The sequence below is a fragment of the Anopheles arabiensis genome, chromosome X (genome assembly GCF_016920715.1).
Source record: "Anopheles arabiensis isolate DONGOLA chromosome X, AaraD3, whole genome shotgun sequence".
Taxonomy (NCBI): domain Eukaryota; kingdom Metazoa; phylum Arthropoda; class Insecta; order Diptera; family Culicidae; genus Anopheles; species Anopheles arabiensis.
The window spans coordinates 11247752-11268782 of NC_053519.1; the positions used below are offsets into that span (position 1 = coordinate 11247752).

General features: G+C 42.6%; 1 protein-coding gene across 6 annotated transcripts in view; it reads right to left on the reverse strand.

The window, feature by feature from the left end:
• LOC120906532 (protein amalgam) overlaps positions 1-12962 on the reverse strand; it is a 58538-nt gene extending 45576 nt beyond the window's left edge. For 3 of the 6 annotated variants that reach the window (XM_040318281.1, XM_040318283.1, XM_040318282.1), the window contains exon 1: positions 12105-12939. The gene's annotated coding sequence lies outside the window, so the exon portion shown is untranslated. Of the gene's footprint in view, positions 1-11502; positions 11800-12104 lie in introns of all 6 variants that reach the window. The other 3 variants (XM_040318279.1, XM_040318280.1, XM_040318278.1) reach the window with 3 other exon arrangements.
• Positions 12963-21031: the final 8069 nt, after the last annotated feature.

Sequence of the window (21031 nt, forward strand, 5' to 3'; positions counted from 1 at the left end):
GCATTGAATGCACTTGTTGTGGGGCGCAAGAAAGCAGCACTGCAACTATCTACAAAAATCAAACACACACGCTCATTTGGTGTTCGATTTATGGGAAATGAAATAATGTTCCTTCACTTGCATTCGATGGGGCATCACTGCAGCCCACTCCTAGCAGAAAATATGCAAAGGAAGCGAGACAGATGAGAATGGAAAAAAAGTCACCAACAAACCAACCAATCGCGATATCCTCCCTCTCGGGTAGCCGCATGCCAAGAACGAAGTCGAAGAAAGGCGAATCTCAATGGTAGAAAAGGATGCTCTTTCCCCGCAAACTGTGGCCTGCCAGTGGTAGCTTGCGGTACATAAGCAGGAGGCAAAGGCAAAGGAAGGATGAAATGGCAGGACGAGTTTGAAAAATTTCCGTATTCTATTTTTATTTTCCAATTTAAATTATTCGCACTTCACTAGAGATGTCACGACAAGGGAACCGGCCGGGGGCCAATGCTTTCACGGGAGGCCAACTTGGCGATGACAATGACAGTGTCACAGTGCCGCAGCACACACACACACACACACACACACACACACACACACCACCGCGTGTTCGTTTTGCTCGCAATTTCATCGGTTTCGCGTTGGTCTCGCTCTCGATGCGGATCGCTTTGCACAGTTGCCATGGAAAAAGTCATTCACATCACCGCCAGGCTTTGGCGTACTGGAATCGTGTGTTCGGCTGTGTGTGAAAGTGAGGTTTATGGACGAAAGACAGGTTTTGGGACGGTTGGCAGGGTGAGGTGTATTTTATCATTTATCAACTCAAACGTTTGCAGCACCGTTGCTAGACAGCTCGTGTGCCTTTGTGCTGTCGCTCACCGGTACCGATTTTAAGTGAATTTTAATTTCGATTAGATGCTATCGGACCATCTGCTGTAGGGTGTGCTCGTCCGTGTTTTGGTTCTACAGGCACAATGGTTTACAGCTGAACATGGCCAGGAGTGTTGATAGCGTTTTTCGAATAATTGTAATAATTGCGCTACCGTTCGGGCTTGAAGTTAACCAGGGAAAATATCTGGTAAATATGTTGTTTACCTTTTATGAGGAAAGATCTCTGTTTGTACTGATTAAATTATTTTGCGAGAAAGCAATGAGTATCAAATTTTACCATTTGTGAGGTAAATTAATTTTTGAAAGAGTTTTAAGCACTGATACATGTTAGTGCTGCACAATTTCACGAATAAAAGATGAACCTTATGGCAAAATGGGAGCATTACTTACACTAGAAGGATATTTAATAAAACAGGGGATGTTTTGTAAAAATAACACAGGTTTTCGAATAATATAAGGGAATAGTTCAATCACACAGGGGAATGTTGCAAATCGGTAGGGGAATGTTGCAAGCATGCTGTGGAAGTTTGCATTCATATAGGGGAGTATTGCATTCGAGTAGGGGAATTTCGCAAGCAAACTGTGGAGTACCGCTGTAAATACCTCAACATATTTTGGTTAATTTTACTAATTTCTCATGTTCAGTAATGGCTCCGTAGCAGGATTTATTTAGTTTATGATGTGTACAGCTCAATGCTGCACGAAAACAACTCCAAATGATGTTTTTTAGAAAACATCATTGGTATCATTTCGAAGCTTTTTACATCGGCACCTACAATCTGATGACAGCATCAACGTATGCTTGCGAAAATCCCCTAGTCCAGGGGTCTCCAAACTACGGCCCGCGGGCCATTAATGAGGCCCGCGATGACTGGGTAAGGGATAAATTAAATAGCTTTCTTTTCTTACTAATTGATGAAACATTATTTTTTTTACTTCTGAAAGACAAAAATTAAGATTCAATAAAATAAAGCTGCAAAATATTGAAATATTTTGATAGTATCTTCTTATTAAAATGAGATTTTACCTTCCAGTGATTCTAAAAGTAGCATCAAAATGGCCCTCAACAAAGTTAATTGTGAAGCAATGCGGCCCGCAAACTGAAAAGTTTGAAGACCCCTGCCCTAGTCGATTGCAACACTCCCCTGTATGATTGCAAACTTCCACCGCTTGTATGCAACATTCCTCTACCGATTTGCAATATTCTCCTAAGTGATTGAACTATTCCCTTATATGATTCGAACCCCTTTAAGCCAAATGAAAACAGTCATTGGAATAATAATCGATTATACAATAACGCTTTCGAAAAATATTAGTTTAATGCCTAACGATACGCAAAATGAATGAAAAAATTTAACGCCTTCACTTTGTATTAGCTATTTAAACCAACTTTAAACTATTTCTTTGTTTTATTTGGCCAAAAGATATACGAACATTTTGCAAATATATCGCTACAGTTGATGTTGCCTTTTCCTTCCCAACCGGATCAGCATTGCGTCATTGGGCCTGATAAGCGAACAATTGCTTCTGCCCTTTGCACCGTAACGCTGATGCAAGTGCAACGCTGGAAGTAAATCAATAATCACCCGCGTATCCAGAACGGATCTGCCGCATTCATTCAAACACACGACACACACACACACACACACACACACACACACACACACACACACACACACACACACACATGCATATAACTACGGCCACGTGGGTGAACCATTCGGGTGTGAGTGAAATGAGCAGAACCGAATTTAATTAAGTGTATCCAAGAGCAGCCCTGAGCGTACGTTGTCACCGGTGGTTTCCGGCCGTTCAATAACCAGGCCGGGCTGTTGATGGATCGATTTACGCCCTGCTGCCCCATGTGCGATCGCCGGATCACAGGAAAAGAGGGTGAATTAGCAAAAGCTGGCGCAAGACGAGACAATGCCCGACATCGCGGAAATGAGTTTTCCCGAACCGGGCCCAGCACTATCCGGCAAGTGTTTGGTGCAAGTATGCACATGTCCGGGATGAAGCGGTTTTTTTTTTTTGCTCATAATGTACATCACGTCCAGGACGGTCCAAATGGGTGTACGATGTGTATGTGTGTGTTTGTGTAGATTGAGAAGTGTACAAAAATTATTAATTATCGTTCAAGTGGTGTGGCGTATCGGAGTTGAAGCAACACAGACCGCTGGTGTCCCTATTTTTTCGTCGCTTTTTTTTTTCTTTTTCTTGGCAATGCGGGACATTCAAAGCAGCTTCCCTCTAGGGTGCAACTTTTCTCACCCAGCGCTTTGCACCGAAATCGGAAATCGAATTAAATTGGTCGCCATTGGTGTGGCCAAAATCTTTGGTTGGATGATTGGATTTCGGAATCCGGCAAAGCGAGTGATTGATAGCTTCAATTAACTTAACCAACTGCAGAATCGGTTTGCGTCAATTACGTCAATGCTGATAGTGGAGCGATTTAGCGTCGTTTCTGGGTGCAAAATATTGTTTCGCAAAGCGCTTTTAGTGCCGAATCGGAAGATTGATTAATTGTGTTTCAACAACGCTGGTGGTCTGGGTGCTTTGTCTGTCGTAATCGTATAATTGAGCTGAACGATTTGACAATTAGCGTTGCACTGAGGACTGTCAGTAACTTTTTGATGAACAAAAAAAAAATGCAATTCGATGTTTCATTTCCATAATAATTTTTTTTTAAATTTCTGCAGCAATAAAATGAAAATCATTTAGACACTTCATGGGTCTATTGTCATCGTTTTTTTTTTTACCTGGAGAGAAATGTTACATGCATTTTTTTTTACAAAAGCATACCAATTTGAAAATGATTAAGCTTTTGCTTTAGTTGGTAGTGCCGTGTAAAGCAAAAATCTGATTATTGATTGCGCTGCAGGGTTTTCCAAGTCATTTTCAAATGAGCACATGTTTTTCACGCCTCCAAGATGCATATCAACAACTGTAAAATGGTGCATTTGCTTCATAATGAAAAATCAGTTTTTACACATGATTTTCAACACATAACAAATAACTGTCAGACTCAATTCAGCTTGAGAGTGTTGATGAAAATGAATTATCAGATTGAAGTGGATTCACATCTTGCACGCGGTGAATAACAATGTTTACATTCGAAATTGACTTGGAAAACCCTATATTTTCGTCTGTAATTTTTTTTTTCATCGAATGTGTGAGCGTTTGATTTGGAATCCATTTTACAGGGTTTTCTTAGTCAGTTTCGAATGTAAAAACTGTTATTCACCGCATGCAAAAAGTTGTTCCACATCGATCTGACATTCATTTACATCACAATAATTTTTAATTTCTCCAACATGATTTTCAACACAACTCAATCAGGATTGTGTTTGATAGTTCTTTGTAATGTGTTGAAAATCATGTGTAGAAACTGAAATTTTAGTTTCAGTTTTAGTTTTTCAGAAGCAAATACACCATTTGACAGCTGTTGAAAAACATCTAGGATGCGTTTACATAACTATAACAATGTTTACGCACGAAACTGACTGTGAAAACCCTGTTTAATTTATTACGCGCTCAAATGGTTGTAGTGAAACAAAAAAATAAAAATGCATGTAATATTATTTTGAAAATGTTGCACAAATCTTAATGAGATGCGGCTTCTACTCGCTTGTGAAAAAAACGATGACACTAGACAGACGAAGTGTTGAAAGTTATGCTGAAGAAATTAACAATTATTATAATTTTAAATTATATTATTAAGGAAATGAAATACCAAATCGTTGCTGATTGACATTTTTCACACGGGGAATAAAAAATTAACATTCCAAACTGACTGACAGGGAGAACCTTGTAATGCTCTCACCAAACACCAGGCATCTCCACGATCTTACAAAGTACCTGGCGTCTCCATGATCTTGACTGCCAGTCTTCAAGCGCCATCGTTTGGTTTGAAAACTACCTTGCGTCTCCATAATGTGTCCAACAATGCCAAAGAAGGTGTTTTCGGACAAGCTCACTACAAACAATTTGTAGCTCGAAAGCTTCACGCTTTCGATAGTAAACACGATCGAGACGTGGAATTCATTTCCTGATGCGTTTCCCGCCCGTAAACATTCCGCTCCGCCACAGAACAATGGCTATTTGCACTTGACAGTGACTGCCCGCTCTATTTAATTCACGCAACAGTGATCCCCTGCCTACCGTCAACCAATCATTTTGTGCGAGACATTCCATCATCATTCGGTTTAATTACACTTCAAGAGTGGTTTCTTAGCGAATGCATGTAAACGTGCTTGCCTTGCCGTTCCCGGTCCCTGCACGCACGGTGGCACAAAACCAACTTGTGTTCGCTGCCCACCTGGTTTACCGTTCAACGTTGTTTTTGTGTGAGTGGGAGTTTGTGTATTTGATTTCGAACGGTGCGAAAGAGCGGAAACAGCTGATAACGCTGTAATTAGCTGCAGCGCTGGCAAACACTTGGATTCAGCATGATGACCGGAACGGTTGCTGACTTTACTGTTCATTGCACGTACCGCGAGCCAGAAATCCCCTTTCTAGCAGCATACAGCACAGTTCCTTGCAAGACAGACGTAGCAAGCTAAATCGTGTTGCTACTGGTAAATTTGCTGCCGTACGATTCTACCGCGCGGCGAAGGCAATCAATTTGCGTGCATGAAATAATTTGTATTTGTAATTTATTGTACACTCGATTGAGTTTTTCGTTGTTGTATTGTGTTTTCTCTACCCAAATGAAGGTTTTTTTTTGTTCGCTCACGGGCTAGAATCGGCCTTCGAACGTAGTGCAATTGAATTTCTTCGTCCCTGGTACGGGGATGACTCGACGCGTTTTGCCACGAAACATCCAAACAGCAAATGTCCCTACGACACAAACACACACACGCACACACAAACACTCAACCCCACAGTAACACAGACGGCACACAGGGTAAATAACGGCGCTGGCAGTCAAGCTGACTGGGTGGTTTTGTAAATAAGCTTGTTTCTCGGTTTGATGTGCAATGCTGTTACGCTGGCGCGCTGGTATGCTCTAGGGGACACACCGATTCCACGGCGGACAATAGCGTTTGGTTTCGGCGGGGGGGAGGGGGGGAAGCTCTCGATTAGTTCGTGCTGGCCCGGCATTGACAACGGGTTGCACAAACACTCGCACTTACCTATTGGTATTGTTTATCGATTCTATGTTGAGGGCCGGCGTGGTCGAATGCTTGCGGAAGCGGGAAGGGAAATCGAAACCTTTCTCCTCCAGACACGTTATGCGGGATTGAGACGTCCAACGACGATGGCGGTGGTACGAGAAATCATCAAAACGCGTACAGTACGACGACTGCCGTCAAGGGCTGGAAGGATTAACGTGATGGTGCAAGGCAAACTTCATTAAGATTGGTCCGTAGTCTACGCTTTCTTGTTGGTACCGCTAATCCTTGCTAACTGTATTTTGCAATGTGTTAGCACATTTTGATAAAAATAAAAAAAGAAGATACAAATACGCCCTTTGTACACCCTTTGAACCGGTATCTAGGTGGTTTCCACATATTCTGGACTTAGATTTCTGAGGAAGTTGATAACAGGTGTAAACATACAAGCAAATATTCATGATGCCTCAATTTCCAGTTGCTAACGAATTGCTAAAGAATCAAAATTATATTTGGTATTTAAAATACATAGTATCGAATATCGATTTTCAGCCTTCAATAGAAATGTTCAAGAGTCGTGTTTTCTCCATTGGAGAGGCTTTGGAGACATGTTGTAGTATGTTGTCAAATAGAGCAAGATGTACCAAGGAACCACCCCAATGTTACTTTTCAAAACAAAGCTGTGTTTGGAATGTGATAATTTCGTTATAAGGTATTAGATTTGTTAAACATCCACTAGGAAATTGCGAACCATTGGATTACTTTTCGTATGTTTCAAAATCATCTGCTAGAGTTGGAGAGCCGAAATAACGCTCATTTTAATTTAATTTTCCCTATTGATGTTCCCTATATAAATAATGTGAATTTTCAAATCACAATTCAATAATTTCGTGAAAGTCATTTCTTCAACCTAGACTGTACATTTCGATCAATTAATAGACAGACACACTTTTGGAATATTAGTATGGTTCAAACTGCATAATGGTGTTTTTTGTGATTTAAAAAATATTTTGTTTTAAAACGGGACAAAACAAATAAACACATAAAAAACATAAAAAAAGAATAAAAAATCTTTGGTTTTTGGCTCAAGTTCGCTAAAGATTGATTAGATTTTTTTACTAATCACTTTTACAGGCAAGAGTAAGTTGTTTTTGTTTTTCAGGAAAATATACGCAAATAATTTGGATCGTGAATGATGATTTGGGTGTTGGATCGTGTTTGGATGATTTGGAACAAACATGTTTGAAAAATAAACTAATGAACCAAAGCAACGCGCAACCTAAGAACGGGAAATAAATAAATTATGCAATTTGGCCATGGAAAAGAACCGCTTTAAAAGGACAGCATATTTATAATGAGAGGCTTTCATAACAAAGTATGATTGTTATACGTGAAATAATATCATGAAAAGCAAATAAATTCATGCTCTTTTGATTTTTTTCTGTATAACAAAAATGATCAAAAGTTGAAGTGTAATTTACATGAATGCTATGCAGCTTTAAATAAAGCTAAAGCTGTTTATGTTACAAACATCAGTAAAAATAAAAATGGCTTAAATGCACCCATCACACCTTGGATGGCACCAACACCCGCGCAACAGATGGTCCTTTTACGAAGCAGAACGAAGCTTCCATCGCTGCCCCGTTCGGGTAGAAAAGCGTGCGAGACAGCGGGAAGTGAGAAATTATTCATAAGTGACAAACCTCGGGCCATTCCTTCTAAACCCACCAACCCACCCACCAGGCTCGTGGACACGCTTTCATTAAACCGACACGACGTACCGACGACGACGACGACGACTACGACACCCGGACGGCCCCGGAAGGTCCGGAACTCGATAAACTAATTATGAAGCATTTAACGAGTATTGCCGCATCCACTCATCTCGCCCCGCCCGTGGGTGGAGATTGCCCCCGAACTGGCTCTCCCGCAGGAGCAGCGTGCGTGCGTGCCGTCGGTTAGAGAAATCAACAACAAGCGCTCGGTCGCACCCGGCTGAGCTAAAGCCCAGCTTGCGCCCAGCTTGAGGTTAGCATAATGATCGCGCGGCAGTGATTTCCGGTCTTACCTGGGGTTTACCAACGTTGTGTGTATGTGTGTATGCGAGAGAGAGAGAGAGGGAAAGAGAAAAAAGGCAGCCGAATGGAGGCGACGATGACGATGGTGACCGTTTTCAATTATCACAAAATCAAATACGCCTATGAATCATAAAGGTGCTTGGGGTTTGTGGGTGTAGGTTGTGTTTACTCCTCCTCTACCTACTTTGCTCTACCTTCTACTGCTTCCATGCATTGCAAAACGTTCCCTTCCCACCACCGGCTGCATGCTGCAGAGTGGGGGAGGAAGGTAAAGCGATTATAATGGCGACAAGCGGATCGCTCTCTCACCCTCGTCTCCAATGAGCTAGTATTTTCAGGCCACACTCGCTACCCCGCAGTACGTGAGAATTCTCTAAAACCTAACCATTCCCTCGGCTATGCCGCCGCTCCCGCCTGCTCCCGGGAAAGCGCCCCCATTCGGCACTGTTTGTTTTCTTTCACGAGCTGTCAGCTCAACACACCCTAATATTCCCCACACGCCCGTTTAGTGTTCGCTCGTGGAGTTCCTCTATCGAGAAGGTTGATCGATTTGGAGTACCTGCGTGTGAGGGTGTGTGTGTGCGTGTGTGTGTGTGCCCTAGACTGGTTTGCATCTCTCGCCCGGGAGATGAGTGGTGCAGCTGGTGGCAAAAGGTGTATTTTGATGTTTGATTTGCACTGATTTATAGCGCTTTGATTATCGCCATGTCTAGCGGTTTCCGGTGCATCGACATTCACCCGCAGCCTGTGCCCATAGTGAACCCATTTGCCCCACCCAAACAGTTTCTGTGTGTATGTCTGTGTGCGTTGGTTAGAGAGGAAGGGGAGGGGGGGGGGTTTATATTCAACGCGAGCCTGCTTGCCTCGCCTTTCACAGGCGCTGCCATCGAACACCGAAAACCGATTCGAACACAAACCGGGTTGTTCACGGTTGTTGCTCGATGTCCTTTTCGATCTTGCAATGTTTTGAGCTGGTTGGTGATGGGGGAAGGCAAAAGGGTGCGGACGAAAATTGCAGTAAAGTGCCATGCAGTGCCATCCAACGCAGAAAGGGATTTCTAGTGCTCGGGCGAGCGAGCGCGTTTTGTGCCGTGCGTGTTTTGGGCGCACGGCGGGATTTAACTAGCACGCGGCCGGGCGCACCGCTGCCGAGACCGAAACATCGATGCTACTCCCTCCCCATCCCCAACCCTTCCCGTCCACCATAATCCATCCGCCCGCGAAAAGGGTTGTTGTTTATCGAGCTGTATCAAATAATTTTGTGGTCGACAAGCACTGCCAGGGTTTTGCAAATCGTTTGATCCCTTTTCGCGATCTCGTGCGTCCGCGGTGGAGCGTTTGGTAGACGACCTTCGCCCGCTACCCGGACCGACCCCACCGACCGTGGTGATGGTATGGGATTTTGGGATTCAATTAGCAATACGCACTTTCACACATACACACGCATCAAACCGAAGTGGACACCGCATTCGATACGGACAGTTTACTGGAGCGCGCGTTCGCTTAAAGGCTTTGCTCGATGTTTGACGGTGAGCTGCAACGGTCCCGCCTCAACTCCGCTGGCGTTTTAGGGCAGGTTTCTGTTTGTTCATTAGAAGTTGGCGCCCAGTGCCCAGCCAGGCTAGCGGCGATGGCTCTAAGAAGCTTGCGACTAATTGAAGGCAGTCGATAGACGATTGCCACGGCGGGGCAAGGATTAGTAAAGTGTTTTCAATCGATGCGGGGTCGATGCGCTTTTGTTTGCGCGGGCTTAGGCGTTAAGCCAATGATTGTTGTGGTTTTAGGGGAGTATTAATTATAGCTATGGTTTGTGCGACCATTTTCCCAGCGAGGGCTTGAGAAGATGGAATGCTTGACTTAAGGGAACGGAGTGCTTAAAGCAATGCAAACAATGTTGCTCTAGGCTTTGTAAAGCGTTATCGAATTGATTAAGTTAATTGATTTAACATGCCTTCTTATTATTTTAAGATATTTTTGTGTTTATTATTATTACAGGGTTTTCGCAGATATTATTTACTTTTTCGACCATACAATTGACTCTGTCAGCGAGATAGTACATTGCTCTGAAGTAAGAATTGAGACATTCGGCAATACTGTTGAACGGTCACTTTCTTACCCCTTGGACTGCAGTTTGGATCTTTCTCATCAGTAGGTAAACAAACGGTTTTCGAAAAAATATGTTGGTTATAATTATTTTTTTATTAAAATAATTGAAAAGTGATTTTTTTGCTAATTTAAGGGCATTTAGGAATGAAAAAATATATTACTCGCTTTTTTGCAGGGTGTAAACAAAACAAATGACAGCTCAACAGTATCGCCGAATATGTTTTGCTTTTGAATAATTAAAAATATGATACAGTAAATATATAATATATTGTATAATATCTCGTGGAAAGATTCAATGATGTTGTTTATTAACATGTTGATAAAATCATCGAAAACCCTGTATTAGCGCACGATTCAAGCCTTGTTACATCAAATAAAGCATTAAAAAGATGTTGACTGAAGAGCACTGTTAGGCCCTCTGGATCAGAATTATTGAGGCTCATACAATTAAATTGTCTAGAATGTGTAAAGGGCCTAAAGTTAACTAAATAAAAACCTAATGCTTGAGACGTTTGTAAACCAAATTAAAGCCGTCTGACACAAACATATTTTTGGAGAGAGAACATGTATGTATCATAAGATTGTTTAACACTACTGCCTACTATCTTTAGTACCGAAGGCATGGCGAATCTTTTTTACTATTTTGACAAACAAAAACAACACTTCATCTTTGGCAATAATTTCGACCGATTGAACTATGCTGCCAAAGCAATAATTGATTCTCAATCCTTGGGTGGGAAGATAAGTTTTGCGTTTAGTTATAAAAAAAACAGAACTTTAAGCAATACGGCAAAGCCTGCCCTCCTGAATTATAAGAATAAAAGCAGAACTAATTTGTTGTTACAAAATATTAAGTTGCCGAGTTTCTTAAGGATGGTAGGAACTCGACGGTGGCTCTATGAAAGTTTGAGATTTTTAATTGCAAAACGATGTCAAATTAATCATTAGTCTTATACAGCTTCGCTGAACGCTCGAGGGTGTGAGATGCTCTTCGGACATCCACCAACTAATACCAAATACCAAACGGGGCACAATCTGTACAAATGGTAGAAAAGGTAAAGAAATTTGTACTGTCTAGCTTGTGGTGCCTTAAATGTCTGTTAAAGTTGAGTTAAATTAATATGGTACTGTGAGGCAGCTTTTTTATGCAAAGTTGTTTATTATTAATTTTCTGTGGAATAGCATTCAATAGCATGTTGCAGGATACAAAACATTTCGTTACTTTTTTCTATCATTTCCAGCTCGTAGCAAAACCAACCATTTGACCGATGCTTTTGCTGAGGTTTGCTTCTCAAAAAAGCAGTTTAAATATGCAGTTTGGTAAAAGAAACACTTACTGCCCGTCTCTCAAGTATAGTGCAGCGATCATCACGTGCCGTACACCATCACGCCAAGCTTTTCGTCCATCGCGAATTTGCCCTGGCGTATTTTTAGTGTGCTCTTAGCGACTCTTGACCGAGAGTTTGATTGAAGAGCAGAGTGTGGTTGATCGTGTCTGTACGGGACGAGGAGCTGCTTTGCGATGGGCGATGACTTGGGCACGCAAGGTTTTGTTTAAATTTGTTCTCGCATTGCACTTATCCGTTCAGTAAGTTCCGATCGTGCGTTAAAATTAATTTACGTAGCTAGGTACACTGCATTCAGAACGAAATTAAAATTAAATTACATTCTTCAATGTGTGCCTAGAAAAAAAATAACATCGCTAACTAAGTCGCTCAAAATTAAATCCCAAAGCACGTCCTTCGCACTTTTGCACTTCAGCTGAACAGACCAACTCAGTTCTCCCGTAAACGAAGGCCGATTATTAATGGGAGACGCGCGTTCAAGAGACTTCAATTGAAGAACGAAAAGAAACCAGCCCGACGACGCTGGGCTGTCCGGTGTGTGTTTTTCCACATCGTACCAGATCAGATGCTGCTTGCTTCGCAGCGGAACTCACGTTTTGAATTATCTCGATCGTTGCGCGGGAAAACAGCGGACTCTTTCGAACGGGCTAGGGAAGTTATCCTTTCCTTGAAGATAATTATCCTTGCAATCCACTGCTGCTAAACACACGTTCACAGACGCACAAAGCACTACAACTGATTTAACACGATCTACAAGCAGCTATACGCTTAAATTTTGCAGCTTTGTTCCACTTTCCGACACGGTTGAATGATTTTATAATTAATTTATTGCTGTTGTTGAGAAACTGCTTGCACACTCAGAACACTTTTCTACAGAGCACTGAACAATGGAACAGCTGCTGGAAATGTCTGCTATATAGTTAACGGCTATGCACGGTGTCTTTCCACCATTTTGATGATAGCAATTCAATTCCGGACCTCACTGACTCTGGCCGGAGTGGATGCATCAATATAACGACTGTATTTAATCGTCTAGCAGCTTATTGAAATTGTGACAATGATTCACTTTTTTCGAGAAAAATTAGTTGAAAGCTTTGAAACTGTAAGTGGTAAAAAAATCACATTGTACGACACTTTTCTTTAGTAATTTGAGATTTTATGGCAAAGCGACTATGATTTCTAGCACGTTGATCGCATGATCTGATAGAGTTTTTCGAGCAAATCTTTCACTTATACAGTAAAACACCTCAGCATCTGCTCGCTGATCTGATCGCACTCGATCTTGTTCACGGTACTCGTACAAATACACAGCGCCAAACACTGTTTATCGCGCCGTATCAACCGAGCGCACGTGAACGGACACGCGCTAAAGCACACTGGCGGAAGACACGAGCGTCAACAAACCTTTTTCGCACGACCGTTTGACAGTACAGCTGATGCGATACTGGAGCGCGCACGCACTGACATCTGCCAGCACAGGCACGGGACCGGAGCCGTTCGGCTCTGCATGTTTCGTTCTTGTACGTGTGTCTGTGTGTGTGTGTGTGTGTGCTGCTCCTTGGAGGGCGGTCACGTTGTAATCGAAGCTTGCGATAGGCTTCGGGCGCTCTGGCTCCCCAGGCGGCGGGTAGGCAGCGTCCCCGACGCACCGCTGAGTGCCGAAATGAACCGAACAGCTTTCGGCAGTGAACCTTCGTGTCAGTTGAAATCGCTGCTTGCGTTTCACAGTGAGATTTTGGTGGATGGACATAATTGAAGTGAAAGGTATCAAAATGCTTGTACGTATGCAGTATTGCACATTTTGACTATAAATATAAACGCATGCTTCCAACTTTCTCTGTCCAGTTTAGTCCAGCCTACGTAAATTTTAACAACATTGTACCAACAGCCTGCAAAATAATTGATTCTCGATTATTGAGTACCGAAGCATTGGTGGGCTTGATTGCTTGATACTTTATTATAATTTAATTTATGTATAAAATTTCTGATAATACGCTGCTTGTAAAGATCTGAAACTGTTAAGAACTAATTGTTTTATAAGTGACAAAACTTTATTTAAAAAAATTATAACAATATTGTTGTAAAAAATTACAAAGTTACAATGCAATGCAAGAATATAGATTAATGGTCACAGGATCACAGCTATAACACACTTTCTCCAGAAAGAAATCGATGAGTTGCCGTTCCATCACACGAGTTGGCAGTTGTTAGCCAAGACACCTGACCAAATCGTTGCACCGCTTTTACTAACTAATGTTAATTTCTATTTATTTATTTATTTTTACCGCCTATATAAGCTTTTTCAGGGCCGGACAGGTTTTAATTAAAGTTTTTCGTTATTTTCTTTTTGTGGTAGGGATCCGCTATTATTGTTGTTTCACTTTTTTATCCAGGATGGACGGCAACAATCCAAGTATTTCGAGAATATGTTCAAATTTAATTGATATATCCAGTTTAAGATGATTTTTCTTGAATGGTTTCTTCAATTCAACTTATCTTCAAGCTCTTTTCATTCCGGAGCTGTATCCTCTCATCCGTTCTTTTAATCATTCTCTACACTTTTCCCTCTTGTAGTTAACTTCTTCAGCTTATGATTTTTATTGTAATTATTTTGTGTCTTTGTTGTAGCAATTTTATTAAAATACATGCATGAAAAAATGAAATAAGTAAATATTAAACATTAAATTAACTTTATCGTTCTTGAAATATTCTTCTTTCGCTTGCGTTGAAATTTTAGCGCCTTCAAGTATGCAACCGGCTCATCGCATCAACCATATTTGACCATGCGTCTGTTCGAAAAACTGCCCACAGTGCTCACCTTCGCAATATTCATGCCTATCAAACATTCATTTTCACTCGGCATGAACTGCGCTGATTCATTCCTGCTCCTCTTTCACCAAACGTATTTCAATGGGCGTTCGGTTTCTCGGTATCGGTATTCCTGCGCATTCCTTCCCGCCTCGAGCGACACAAAAACAAAACCAAAAAAATAATAAAAAAAATAAAAATAAAACACTAGTTCATCAGCCAGCCGTCCAGTATGGTTTAAGCACGAACAGGAAGCTTCCTATCGCTGGGAACGATGTGAAAATGAACCAGCCAACGATCGTCATCTTCGAGTGAGGGAGGTCGAATGTCACGTTGCTCTTGAAATGTTTTTGTACTTTTTTTGTGTGCAAATTTTTTGTTGCTTATGTTATTTTTTGTTATTAGTATTTTCTTGGGCCTTTTTTTGCTTTGTTTGAAATACATAAAAAGTTCTTTATTGTGGTTTTGAGCGCCTACTTGATTGGAAAGGCCATTATAGGCTCTCAAGCGATCGGCATCCGTCTCGAGCTAGCTTATGGGCGTGTGCGACATATTGAATACAGTGAAAAATTAGGTGTTGATCTGTTGTTTGCTCTTAATGCTACTCCTCACCACCGGGATTGTACTGTACCCGGCACAACTCAGACCAGTGAATACGTTGCGAATAAACGAATTGAGCTCAATACCTTCCCAAAACCACGCTTAAACTCTACAGCGCTCTACAACCATCAACACTGCAGCGCATGTTAACAGCGAGTTGATGACAACGGCAGTCCTCCTCCGGTATCGTTGCCCGTTTTTATGACTTTAATCCAAGCAGCCCCAAGCTCCCACACGGTTCGCCCCAGATAATTCCTGTGCCTCGTGTGTCACGTAATTTGGGTTACTTTATATTGTTTTAAAGTGCGAGCCACCTCCCATCCTTACCGCGCTCACTGCTCGTCTTGTTCGGCCAAAATCCCTGCCAAATGCCTGCTGGCAACCCATTTCCGTGAGATAGCGCCCACCAATCACGGCACGAGGAAGGGGGACAGTGAGGCTGCGAGTGGAGAAAAATTGGGACAAAAAATTAATTTTCGCCGCCATTCCCGCACAATGAATGTATCCTGCCCCGGTGCTTTTCAAGGCCCCTGCTTGCTTTCCCTGCCAAGCTCGGTTGGCATTTTTTGGCCGGGGCCTGGAATGTGAGATTTTCATCCGGAAAATTGAAAGAAGCGAGATGAAGGGAAGGATCCGCAACGGAAGATGCTTTTTTGTTTTGTTTTATTGAGTTGATGCTTTTTTTTTTACTTATACTCCTCTCCCTTTGCTGTTGTGTTCTCTTATCCACCGTCTCCCGAAAAAACTGATGTTTGTTGGTGTAGATGTATCGCTTTTTTTTCAAAACACTTTTCCAGGTTAATTCATACACGTCCACCCTCGTACAATCCACCTGCCCCTCGCAACGTAAAGTATTTCGTATTGCATCGATCCGGCGAAGTTCAAGTTTGTTTATTTAAATCTATACGTGGCGGCGTGCGGTGCACATTTCACTCCTCCCCCATCCTCCTGCAAAACCAAACTTAACAAAAAAAAAAAAAAAACTCCCACAACCAAGGCTGGTAGAACGGTGTGCTGACAGTGCGCGCGACACGTGACATCTCGTTACCGGCGTTGTTTTGTTCTAGTGGGGTCGGTTTTGTCAATTTCGCCACCCGAAACAGCATGTGGAAGCGAGGAAAGGGGGGGGGGGCAGGGGGGGAAATAAAGGAAGAAAGGACAGAGAAGAAAAACGAGCAAGGGAGACCAACTTTACTTAGTCCGAGTGAGAAACGAATGTTACAAAATGGGGCCGGGGAGAGCGTGCAGAAGCGTGCCTGACCTCGACCTGCCGTTGTCGGTCGGCTTATTTATCTGATTTTATTCATTCTTATTCTGATCGTGCATTCCCGGCAGGTAGGACGGGGTTGTACCTTTCGTCGCTTGCCGTAACCCTTTCCCACCACCGTGCTCATCTCTCTTTTTGTACCTGTGCGACAAAGGAGACAGCACACTGATTTAAGGACCATACAGTTGCTTTAAGTGTGGCAAAAACTGTTTCCCGTGCTGTTAGAATCGGCGAAATGGATGCCCGTTTGCTCGCATACTTTTTTTTTCGAAAGCTGTTTGACGACTCAAGTGAGTAGCATACATTAGCGCGGCTGCTTCTTTACTGTTAGCACCTGCCGACAAGAAGCGGTACCACTCTTACCTAACCTCATTGTACCAGCGAGCACGATAATTAAAGCATCCTCTACTTTTGTGTGCTTGTGTGTTTGATGGTATGCGTAACTTTTTACTGCTGTTTTGTTTTTTTGTACCCATGTCCCAGGATTGAAGGGCCCAACTGAGCACTTGGAACTTCACTGGAAACGGTGGGCCGCAGATAGTGGAGCGAACGAACGAGCTGACCAGAATTTCGTAGCAGCTCGCAGTGCGAAACTTTGGCTTTATTTATGGTTTTTTTTTGTATGACACACAATTGTCGTAGCTGCATACATGCTTACACCTGCCTCCATGAACCATCAGAGGTTTGGGTGCTGACTTAACATGACTAGCGGACACCGATAATGAATAGCAGGGGGAATGGCTCGGATGCTTGAACGAAAGTGAACGTTTTAAGGATTTCATTGGTAGGCTGGAAGGGGCCAACGACTTGAGATCATTGTCGATAAACATTATTAAAAATCATAGTTGAAACCCTAAAGAAGCAACACATGTAAACAACAGCTTCATCACGTGGTAAATACGGTTTGTGGTGAACATTGCATACTTTTTAGGGTAGACCTATGAGTTCAGAGTAAGGTTTGGGAGTAGAAGGAAAAATAAAAATAAAAAACTCTATAATAAAATACCAGCAAAGGCTGACCAGTGGATTATTTCTAGCGGTTGCTTGGATGGATTTTATTCAGCCTGTATCCATACAATGGCAAACGCTTGGGCTATGGAAAACGCAGCATTAGTTTTGAAGTCCAATAGAAGAAATAGCCTTTGTTTTGAAAGGCAAGTAGAGAAATTATATAAATTACAGTAAGAATTCAATTGCTACATGCTTTGTAGTTGGAATGCTTTTAGTTCAACACACGATAGTTTGCTGACCATTGAATTAAAAAGCATGCGCTTGTTTGAAACAAAAACGGGTTTTGAAAAAATCTCTAAAATCTCATTGCCTGTAATGAAAGACTTTGTTTTTTTTTTTTGTATGAAAACTACTAATAAACAAATATTCAATAGCAGTCAATCAGTGAGTTCAAGCTGTATATACATTTATGCATGGTTTTTCGAGATTTTTTGATACATCGGCCAAAGTTTTTGTCTGAAGCATATCGAAAGATGGTCGTAGGTGACGTGTGCGGATAGTTTTCCAATAAGAGATACAAGGATCTGTCTAGGAAGCCTAAAAGTCAGAAGATAGATACTACATTAGGTCCAGATACATAAACATGACGTGAAAACATTCCTACAGAAAAGAAGAAACAATACAAGCTTTCGAGACTTATTAAATATCATGCTGTCGGATAGCCAACCTTGCTTAAAGCGACGGTCTATACGAAGCTGGAATCCGGGACGGGTAAGTCTTGCGAGTTGACATTAGTACTACAGGACCTCCCGATGCAACAAAACAAATAGTAAAACAACTGAACTGGAGAGATTCAGGTGCTACTTTTGGTCTCGAAAATCTGCAGGATCTGTTCCAGGACCCATGTGAAATCTTAATCAGTTCAAGAACTAGTAGGGATTTGAGATCAGATCCGGTAGTACCGATATGTATATGTTACAGGATCTCTATGGGGCAGGATCTGTATCCAGGACCGATATGGGTTCGGGATCAATGCCAGGGCCAGTACGGTTTTGAGGGCAGTTCCATGAATGGTATAGGGTCAAGATCCAGGCCCGGTATGGAATCAGGATCAATTGCACGACCGATATGGTGTCAGGATCAGATAAAGGACCGGTAAGAGGTTGAAAGCAGTTTCACGGCCAGTGTAGGTTAATAACTGATTCTAACTCCTGTATGGGATTGGATATAGTTCCAGAATCAGTTTGAGTTCTGAAAAATCCCTGGATCGACATGGGTTCGGGATCAGTTCCAGAATCGGTATGGGTTCTGATTTAGTTTATCTTAATGTGTCCCTTGGATTAAAAATCATGTAGAATTTGCATTGTATTTTCAACAATTCTTTGCACGCATGCTGAATGTATGAAATACCTCCTAAATTATCTTGCATAACATTGTAGCCGGACCAAATCAACTAAAAAGTAAGGACAAATTATCGAAACATATCAACACATTTAAAATGTAAATCATGCTAATTTGGCAAAGAGCTCGCGCGAACCAGAGGTTAGACAATTATTATGAAACTTTCTCCTAAACCAATCGAAGATATCTTATTTCATAATCTTTCTCGAAAGCTTTCACGCTACATTGCGCTAACCGCACATTCAATTTCCCACGTCACTTGAATGTTTCCCCCGTGCTGATCATATCGGATTACGCTCGAAAGCGTGTTAGGTCTAGTGAATCGGCTTAACCGCCGGTCGTCTTGCAAGCAATTTGTCTCGAAATTAATTTTTGTTTTTGTTTCCATTTCCAGCGTATCTGTTCCACCAAGACCATGACATGATCTGGTTGAAAAGCTAAAAAAAAGCTATCGGCAAAGTTATAAGACATCAACCGGTAGCTTTCCTTGTATTTTTTTGGTGTTTCTATTCTTTCGGTTCTTGTTTTTTTGCACGACGTACTAGAATTTCTGGCAGCTCAAATCGTTCCCTCTGCTGCTCTGCTTGTGTTTGATTGAAATGGAGCTTGTGCGTTGTTGTTTTTCTTGTTTTGTTTTTAATTTCTTTTGAGCAATGCCACTAATCCGAGCGCACGGCAGGAGTCCAGCAAGCGCCAATTTAGCAACTCAAACCATGTTCGAGCAAACTCTACTGGCTTTTTACTGGTGAGATGATTCGCCTTTTGATTTGCTCTGCTTCTGGCGAAATCAAATCCCTGCAGTTGGTGTAGTATTAAAATCACGTGTATTTTTTTCATTGACGATTGAGTAAAACACCAATTGCATGCCGTTCCCAGGTGACTAAGCCTTTTTATAAGCCACAAGACGGAACGTTTGCTCGGAAATTAGCAGGTCGCCTAAATGTATGCAATGTGTAGCGCCAAACGCCTTCGTTTATAGTGTCCGTTAAACCAAACAGTCTTATTATGAGGTTGTTAGCAGTGTCCTTGTTGGAACACTTTCTGCACAAAACTTCGCGTCGCTGAAAAGCATATTCCCTCCTCTCTCTGTTTTTCTAAAAAACACGCACACACACAACGCTTTGTGTATTCCCCTTCAGCTATACTGTTTGCCGTATCATATCAGTGCCCGAACATTCCCCAAACTCCAGTCATGCTCTCAAGCATTTTCCACCCTCTCTGACTCGCACTTTCCTTTTGCACTCTCTGCTCGCTGCTGTTTCGCACTCCTGTTTGTCACTCGTCGTGCCGTGCTGCCCGTGTTTGACTAATCCTATTTACCATTCCGTGGCAGCGGGCAACGTGCAGCCGGATGGAGGGCGCCAAGCAAAGGACACTGGTTGGCATTCAATTTTTGGCTTTTAGAGCATATCGTTTGCACGCGTGTCCGTGCAGCCCCCGAGCACTTGAGGAAGGGCGGGGTGGGGTGGGGAGGGAGGGGGAAGGTTAGAATAAAACGGAAGCGCGTTTCGTTTTTTTTTTGTTTTTCGCTCGACGAAACCGTACTAGCCGCAGTTTAATTTTCCCCCCAGCTTTTACACAGGTAATCTCATCAATAATGCAGCTTTAGGTCGATGCTTCACTGAGCCGTTGCTGGAGGGCCCCAAGGCCCGGCGGCACCTGGAGCCGTCCCGCGTTTTCCCCTTCCCCTGCGTGTTCGGCGGGGCAAAGTGCAGGGCGCGAGGGTTTTGATTTCTTGTTTCCACTATGTTATGATCGTTTTATTCTATGTTCTATCCCTACCTACCTCCACTTTGCAGATCTTTTGTGAATCTCCTTCCCCGCTTCCCCCTAGGCCCATTCCCGTTCACCCCGCATTGAGGCGCACCGTCCTAACATTCCACGTCAGTATGATTTTCTAAAGTTTTCCAGCTCAGCGAGGCGTGTGAAAGGATTTTGCATTCTACAGCCTCCGCCCTTCCTCCCTAGGCTCGCTCGACCCACCACAAAACCGGCTACACTTTCTTCTCCTACCTTGCTACCTCCCCGATTCCCTTGTCCAATTCATGCACTAGCACAATCTCAACGATTCCCCAGTCAGCAGAAAGGGACGTCTTTGCGGTGATCCTTTCGGTACACGGTGAGCCATTAGAAAGATTGCGCTCTTCATCTGTGCACTCGTCCTTCTCTTTATATATCTCTCTCTCTCTTTCCATTCTTGCCTATCTGTGTTTCCCTTTTCTGAGGAAAATGGTTATTACCGTGCCTTGCTTCTTCCGCTTGCTTCCTCTCGTGCCAACGAACCGGTTCGCCTAAAATGAAATGACTGGTTTGATCTTCGCCTTTTGGCCGCACTCTACATACGAATGCTTGGACCAAATGCCCACTCCTACCGTGGAGCCGATCTACCGTTACACCGTGTCGCAGAAGAAAAAAAATACTCCAAATTTTCCCACGTGGTCAACATTTTATGGCCTTTGGCGGCAGGTAGGTGGATGAAATCGCCTACTGCGA